Source organism: Oncorhynchus tshawytscha, unplaced genomic scaffold, assembly GCF_018296145.1.
Source record: "Oncorhynchus tshawytscha isolate Ot180627B unplaced genomic scaffold, Otsh_v2.0 Un_contig_7679_pilon_pilon, whole genome shotgun sequence".
NCBI classification, from domain to species: domain Eukaryota; kingdom Metazoa; phylum Chordata; class Actinopteri; order Salmoniformes; family Salmonidae; genus Oncorhynchus; species Oncorhynchus tshawytscha.
The window spans coordinates 9,635-17,726 of record NW_024607100.1 but is presented as its reverse complement, the minus strand read 5'-3'; the positions used below and the strand labels follow the sequence as shown (position 1 = coordinate 17,726).

At 47.3% G+C, this 8,092-nt stretch overlaps 1 non-coding gene and 2 pseudogenes across 1 annotated transcript; all 3 read left to right on the top strand.

The window, feature by feature from the left end:
- The first annotated feature begins 254 nt into the window (after positions 1-254).
- LOC112241302 lies at positions 255-421 on the top strand (annotated as a pseudogene).
- Positions 422-716: 295 nt separating this feature from the next.
- LOC112242061 lies at positions 717-833 on the top strand. The gene has a single exon (XR_002952429.2). It is a non-coding gene; the product is annotated as a U5 spliceosomal RNA (small nuclear RNA).
- Positions 834-4,578: 3,745 nt separating this feature from the next.
- LOC121842382 lies at positions 4,579-4,749 on the top strand (annotated as a pseudogene).
- The last annotated feature ends 3,343 nt before the right edge of the window (positions 4,750-8,092 follow it).

Sequence of the window (8,092 nt, the reverse complement as noted above, 5' to 3'; positions counted from 1 at the left end):
TGAAGAGGGAGGAGAGGAAGTGGGGGCAGCATGCAGCACAGGAGAGGTGGAAGGGGGGTTTAGGGCTGGGAGTGTTAGATTTAGATGTGTAAGGGGATAGATTAGGGACGGAGGGAAAGGGAAAGGGTTAGGTATTGGTTAGGTATGACGGGGAGGGACGATGCTCCCCTGAGGTTTGGTTTTGTTTGGTGTTTTTGTAAATAGATTGATTTAAGAATGAATGAGAATTATGATTTTGTAAAAGAATGAATGGTATTGATTGTAAATAAATTATTTAAAAAAATTTAAAAAATCTTTTCTTATCAGTTTAATATCTGATACGAAATGGATTTTTCGAACAGGGAGTCGGAAATGGGGCTTGCTCCGTCCGCTCCACGCATCGACCCGGTATTGCAGTACCTCCGGGAACGGTGCAACACTTTTCTCCCATTGTCAAGGAAAAATACTCATTCACAAAGATATGTAAACAGCAAGCTTAGCTTAGTTAGCTAGCAGAAGAAGAGAAGGAAAGAAACATTCAAACTGAAAAAAGGGCGAAGCTCCTTTCAATGGGGTCCCCCGTTTCCCGCCATTTTACTTTAAAAAAAGTTGCTCTCTCGCTCTCTCTCTTTTTTTTATCCACAGCCCTCGAAAAGTTGGAAGAGTGGGTTCCGGGAGCACCCGCGGGAACCCGGCCTACAGTGCACAGAGTGTGTCTCGGGCCTCTGACTTCCATATGACTCTGGTTTCTCTTCATTACGCACAAGCCTTTCGCCTTTTACTAAAGACTTCCGTGGAGAGGAACACTTACGAGTTCAACATATTTCTGGAGGGGTTTTGCTTCTTGCAGAGCCCGGTATCTTGTTTCAAGAGAAATTGACATAGATGGGCCAGGATAGTGACTTAAAGATGCATTAGCGACTTTTTACAAAAAACACCTGCCTGTCGCCAGGGAAATGGTGGGTGGGTGGGTGGGTGGGGAGGAGCCGGCTTTTGCCAACCAGCTGAGGTCTGTCGAGACCCCCAGGGGTCTGGCGGTTGCAGGGTTCCATTTGTGGGTTATCGCTTCTCGGCCTTTTGGCTCAGATCAAGCTTGGTACCGAGGTGCCCCAGAGCTAGCTGAGTCAAAAGGTCGGAGATAGGAGGGCGATAAGGTTGTTGTTGGACGGTGTCTGATTTTCAAGTAGTGGTTGTTTTGGTTTTCCAGTATTTTCCGTTTGGAGAGTTGGTTTTCGTTGTTGTTATTTGAACGTGCATTTTTTTCATTTAGAAATGACGCGTAACAGTTCCAGTAAATTGGGACCAGGAATCGGATTAGCTAATGCGATGAGGTTGGCCTGGAGTGACAAAGATATGGAGCCCTTCGGGAGAGACATGTTTGGAAGAACCATATTGATGGGGACACTGAAGCTCAAGGTAAAGGATGTGTTATGTTTACAGGAAAATCCAACAGAGAGGGCTTTCGATGTGACTTTTCATAGAGAGGGAAAGCATGAAGAAACACTGAGGAAGGCTAAAGAAGAGAGTGAGACAAAGCCGATGTGTTATTACAAAGTGACGAATTTGGCAAAAAGTAACTTTAGAGTGGTTACTGTGACGATGTATAACCCACATGTGACTGATGAGGAGGTGAGGGCCTTTCTGGGGAGGTATATGGATAACATCTCCTCAGGAAGGCTCCTCAAAGACTCTCTTGGGTTCTGGACTGGGAAGAGAGGATACCAGGCTCTTCTTAGAGAAGACCCAAGTGGATTCGGAGGGTACCTCCATCCTCCGGCTATGTTCTCCCTGGGGGCTGACAGGGGGACATTGTTTTATGCCCGTCAGCCTCCGTTCTGCAGGCGGTGTATGGCCTATGGCCATGTCCTGGCCTCGTGTAACACCAGGAGATGCAGGTTCTGTGGATCAGAAGAGCACGAGGCCAGGGACTGTGTCGAGCCGAAGAAATGCCACGGGTGTGGCTCGGTAGCGCACCTGTGGCGGGACTGCCCGGCTCGGCGGAGGTCATACGCGTCTGCAGCTGGGGGGGGAGCGAGAGCGGAGGATGGAGGAAGAGAGGAGCCGGAAGAAGGGGGTGGAAGGACTGAGCAGAAGGAGTCGGAGGGAGGAGAAGAAAAGAGGAGGAGAGAGCTGGGACAGAAGGAGAGGTGGTGGGGAAGGAAGGAGAGGTGGCCGGGACGGAAGGAGAGGTGGCTGGGAAGGAAGGAGAGGTGGCCGGGAAGGAAGGAGAGGTGGCCGGGACGGAAGGAGAGGTGGCCGGGACGGAAGGAGAGGTGGTCGGGACGGAAGGAGAGGTGGTCGGAACGGAAGGAGAGGTGGCCGGAACGGAAGGAGAGGTGGCCGGAACGGAAGGAGAGGCGGAAGGGCGAGAGGGTGTGAAGGACTGGGGGGAGAGTGATGTGGTGAGGGAAAGGGTGGAAGAGTTGAGAGGGATGGTGGGGAATTGGTAGAGGGGGAAAAGAAAAGGGACGAGCAGGTGAGTGACTTTATTTATCAAAGACCCTTGCTGAATGCTCCGCCTTACAAGAGGACAAAAAAAGGGGAGCATGTGGACGGCAGGAGGAGGAGGGGCGGTAAGAGGGCAGAGCGGGGGGGTGGAGAGGTAGTGGGGCCCTCGTGGGCTCCGTCTTCCTCAACTTTTAAGTCCCTGGCTGAACTTGACCTCCCATGTATGGCCAATACCTGGATGATGGAGGGAGAGACTGGGTTCTTATTTGGGGGTGTCACATCCCCGGTCAGGAGTCCGGAGGAGGGAGGGGTGATGGATTTGAGTGGGGGGATGTGCCGGGTGCCGTTTCTGTGTCCAGGGGAAGGGGGATGGTGGTAGATGGGGGGGATTTAGGAGTGGAGGTGGGGTCCAGGTAGGCAAGTTGAGAACAAGTTCTCATTTACAATTGCGACCTGGCCAAGATAAAGCAAAGCAGTTCGACAGATACAACGACACAGAGTTACACATGGAGTAAAACAAACATACAGTCAATAATACAGTATAAACAAGTCTATATACAATGTGAGCAAATTAGGTGAGAAGGGAGGTAAAGGCAAAAAAGGCCATGGTGGCAAAGTAAATACAATATAGCAAGTAAAACACTGGAATGGTAGTTTTGCAATGGAAGAATGTGCAAAGTAGAAATAAAAAGAATGGGGTGCAAAGGAGCAAAATAAATAAATAAATACAAATTAAATACAGTTGGGAAAGAGGTAGTTGTTTGGGCTAAATTATAGGTGGGCTATGTACAGGTGCAGTAATCTGTGAGCTGCTCTGACAGTTGGTGCTTAAAGCTAGTGAGGGAGATAAGTGTTTCCAGTTTCAGAGATTTTTGTAGTTCGTTCCAGTCATTGGCAGCAGAGAACTGGAAGGAGAGGCGGCCAAAGAAAGAATTGGTTTTGGGGGTGACTAGAGAGATATACCTGCTGGAGCGTGTGCTACAGGTGGGAGATGCTATGGTGACCAGCGAGCTGAGATAAGGGGGGACTTTACCTAGCAGGGTCTTGTAGATGACATGGAGCCAGTGGGTTTGGCGATGAGTATGAAGCGAGGGCCAGCCAACGAGAGCGTACATGTCGCAATGGTGGGTAGTATATGGGGCTTTGGTGACAAAACGGATTGCACTGTGATAGACTGCATCCAATTTGTTGAGTAGGGTATTGGAGGCTATTTTGTAAATGACATCGCCAAAGTCGAGGATTGGTAGGATGGTCAGTTTTACAAGGGTATGTTTGGCAGCATGAGTGAAGGATGCTTTGTTGCGAAATAGGAAGCCAATTCTAGATTTAACTTTGGATTGGAGATGTTTGATATGGGTCTGGAAGGAGAGTTTACAGTCTAACCAGACACCTAAGTATTTGTAGTTGTCCAAGTATTCTAAGTCAGAGCCGTCCAGAGTAGTGATGTTGGACAGGCGGGTAGGTGCAGGTAGCGATCGGTTGAAGAGCATGCATTTAGTTTTACTTGTATTTAAGAGCAATTGGAGGCCACGGAAGGAGAGTTGTATGGCATTGAAGCTTGCCTGGAGGGTTGTTAACACAGTGTCCAAAGAAGGGCTGGAAGTATACAGAATGGTGTCGTCTGCGTAGAGGTGGATCAGAGACTCACCAGCAGCAAGAGCGACCTCATTGATGTATACAGAGAAGAGAGTCGGTCCAAGAATTGAACCCTGTGGCACCCCCATAGAGACTGCCAGAGGTCAGGACAGCAGACCCTCCGATTTGACACACTGAACTCTATCAGAGAAGTAGAAAGGCTGTCGAGTCTGCCGATGAGGATGTGGTGATTGACAGAGTCGAAAGCCTTGGCCAGATCAATGAATACGGCTGCACAGTAATGTTTCTTATCGATGGCGGTTAAGATATCGTTTAGGACCTTGAGCGTTGCTGATGTGCACCCATGACCAGCTCTGAAACCAGATTGCATAGCAGAGAAGGTATGGTGAGATTCAAAATGGTCAGTAATCTGTTAGTAATTATAGGTGGTGTATATGGGTAGTGGGTAGGTCATTGGATATTTGTTAGTGGTTTTTGGTTTTGGTTATAGTTTATTAGTTTTGGAAAGATTATTTGTAGTTTGTTAGTATTACGTTGATTGAATTTTGGAAGGTTATTGTTTGGTTTTGAAAGTAATAAATATATTTTATAATAAAAAAAAAATCTGATACGTCCCCCATCGGGGGACTACATATTAAATGGATTTTTCGAACAGGGAGTCGGAAATGGGGCTTGCTCCACGCATCGACCCGGTATTGCAGTACCTCCGGGAACGGTGCAACACTTTTCTCCCATTGTCAAGGGGAAAAATACACAAAGCTATGTGAAAAGCTAGCAGAAGAATAAGTAAAGAGAAAAAAAGAAGAAACATTCAAACTGAAAGAAGGGCGAAGCGCCCTTCATGGGGACCCCTGTTTCCTGCCATTTCACCTGCAAAGAGAAGGCAGCCTTTCTCAAACATTCAGGTTTTTCCCTTGTGCCGGTTGGATTTAAAGATCATCACCGTGCACATTTACAATCCCTATGTGGGAGATGACAGATTCGGGGCTTTCCTATGCCGGTTTGGGAAAGTGAGTCCTTGGGTACGGTACCTACGGGATCTGGTCAGGGAGGAGACAGTTCCGTGTCGGACTGAACAGGGATCCGGAAGGTGTCCATTAGTTGGTTCACCCACCAGCCTATTTTCCCATTGAAGCGGACCGGGGTTACCTGTTTAATTCAGACACTGCCGTAGCTTTGGTCATTTGGCCACAGGGTGCAACCTGCTGAAGTGCAGAAACTGTGGGAAACCAGGTCAAGGCGCAAGTCTGCAATGGCTGTGGGAAGCAGGGCCACTTGTTTAAAGACTGCCCAAATAGACAATGGACCTATGCGGAGGCAGCCGGTGATGGCCTCGAGGAAGGTGGTGCGGGCTCTCCTCTCCGGCAAATAGAGGAAGTTCTTAAGGAAATTTGAGTGGCAGCAGCGGAGGTGGCGAAAGCACCAGGGGAAGCTGCAGTAAAGGAGGTCCGAAGGGGACTGGGAGGAGATGGAGCTGCTGACTGGAGCCTGGGAGGATAGTCTGCTGAGTGAAATGTCAGACGACTCGGCTACCTGAACCATTTCGTGAAAGATGAGGTCGTCTTCGGCTAGCGGGTCGACTGGATAGGTGTCTTAGGACAATAGAGAGTCCGGGATGGTGTACAAGGGGAAAAGGAAGAAGAGGAGGGTCACTGACCGGGTGGTGGTGGAGAGCACAGGAGGCCATTGGTGGCCATCTCCAACCGGTTTACAGTGCTGAACCCTGATACCGGGGATGAAGGGTCAGATGGTGGGGCTGAGACCCAGGATCCAGTTGTTTTGAAGTTTCTTGCACTGGCGGTCTATGAAGCCTTGATGGGGGGGTCTGGGGATCAGGTCCAGGGGTTCTGTTTGGTTCCTGCGCTTCCTGGGACAGGCACCTCGGAGACGGACACCAATCCTGAGGAGGCTTCAATGGACTGTGCACAGGTACTGTCCGGGGGAGACCACTCTTCCAGTCCTGTGCAAGCATCGCAGGTCTGTGGACAGGTACCAACCTGTGTGGACTCCTTTTCCAGCCCTGCCGAACAGTTACCTGGAAGGGGTGAATGGCTTTGGGATGGGGGTGGCTCCTGTCTGACAGACTGCATTGAGACCCTGGGTGATCTTGTTTAGTTCCTTCCTTTGTATGGCCCTTTTTACAGTAGTAACAGTGAATGTAAGGGATTAACCTTTGTGTTAGGGGGCAGTATTTTCATTTTTGGAAAAAAAAACGTTCCCGTTTTAAAACGGGATATTTTGTCAGGAAAATATGCTAGAATATGCATATAATTGACAGCTTTGGATAGAAAACACTAACGTTTCCAAAACTGTAAAGATATTGTCTGTGAGTATAACAGAACTGATGTTGCAGGCGAAAGCCTGAGAAAAATCCAATCCGGAAGTGCCCCAGGTTTTGAAAGCGCTGCGTTCCAATGACTCCATATTCAGCTGTGAATGTACCATCAACAAGCTTACGCTTTCTACGTATTTCCCAAGGTGTCTTCAGCATTGTGACATAGTTTTACGCATTTCTGTTGAAGAATAGCTGTAGGCAGCCACATTGCGTAAGTGGTCACATGGTGGCTCCGAGAGAGATTCTCGCGTAAAATACAGAGGTAGCCATTACTCCAATCGGTCAGAGTGAAAAACAAATTGTCCCGACTGATATATTATTGAATAGATATTAGAAAAACAACTTGAGGATGGATTCTAAACAACGTTTGCCATGTTTCTGTCGATATTATGGAGCTAATTTGGAATATTTTTCGGCGTTGTGGTGACCGCAATTTCTCAGCCAAACGTGAAGAACAACCGGTGCTTTTTCGCCTACAAAAATAATCTTTTGGGAAAAAATGAACTTTGGCTGTCTACCTGGGAGTCTCGTGAGTGAAAACATCCGAAGTTCATCAAAGGTAAACGATTTCATTTCATTGCTTTTCTGATTTCCGTGACAAGTTTGCCTGCTGCTAGCAAGGCATAATGCTATGCTAGGCTATGATAAACTTACACAAATGCTTGTCTAGCGTTGGCTTTAAAGCATATTTTAAAAATCTGAGCTGACAGGGTGATTAACAAAAGGCTAAGCTGTGTTCCAATATATTTCACTTGTGATTTTCATGAATAGGAAGATTTTCTAGGAAGATTTGTGTCCGTTGCGTTATGCTAATTAGTGTCAGATGATGATAACGGTCCCGTTCACGGGCTGGGCGTCACTACAGGTTAAGGGATATGGGGAAGAAAAGGATGTTTCAGTACCTTTCCTGTGTCTCCTTCCAGGTTCTCTTTTTACAAGAGGTTTATTTAAAATAGCAACCCCACAAGTCCTCTCCCTACCATTATTAAAATAAAGCAAATCCATCCATCGCTTTCTTACACCATCCACCATACTGTCAGGCCAGTGTCTCTTGAAGGCATGAAATCACCTGAAGTAGGCTTACTGTCTGGTCTAACTTTTCCATATCTCTTAGTCTCATTAATATTTGACAGATATAACGCTCACCATGAGTAGGAGTATGATGTTTATTGTTTCCCTCATCAAATCAAATTTATTTATATAGCCCTTCGTATATCAGCTAATATCTCAAAGTGCTGTACAGAAACCCAGCCTAAAACCCCAAACAGCAAGCAATGCAGGTGTAGAAGCACGAAATGGGCTTCCATCCCTCTTTCTTGCCTGCCTGCTTCTTAGCACCATACTTATTTGTGTTCGACACCAGGGAATCAACAACTGCCGAGGCGAAAAACAGCTGAAAAAGTTGCATGGGACTGTACTTGGAGGTTATATCCAGCTGAGGTCCCGATGGCCTTTTCGGTCTGAATACTGGAGGTGTAGGCAACACATCCTCCTCCAGCACAGAGTGCCAATGACCCTTCTCCTCTCTGATTGCAGGTTTAGCTCTTCTTCTCAATCAGAATCGGAGGGACTGTGAAATAAAGACACAGAAACACAGATTATATACATAGTAGGGAACGTAAATCACTAAGGTGAGGTTCTGTTCCGTTCCATGTTTAGATAAAACACATCTAATATTTACAGACAGACACACACCCACAATGTGGAGGCATGTGGAGCCACTTCAAACATTTC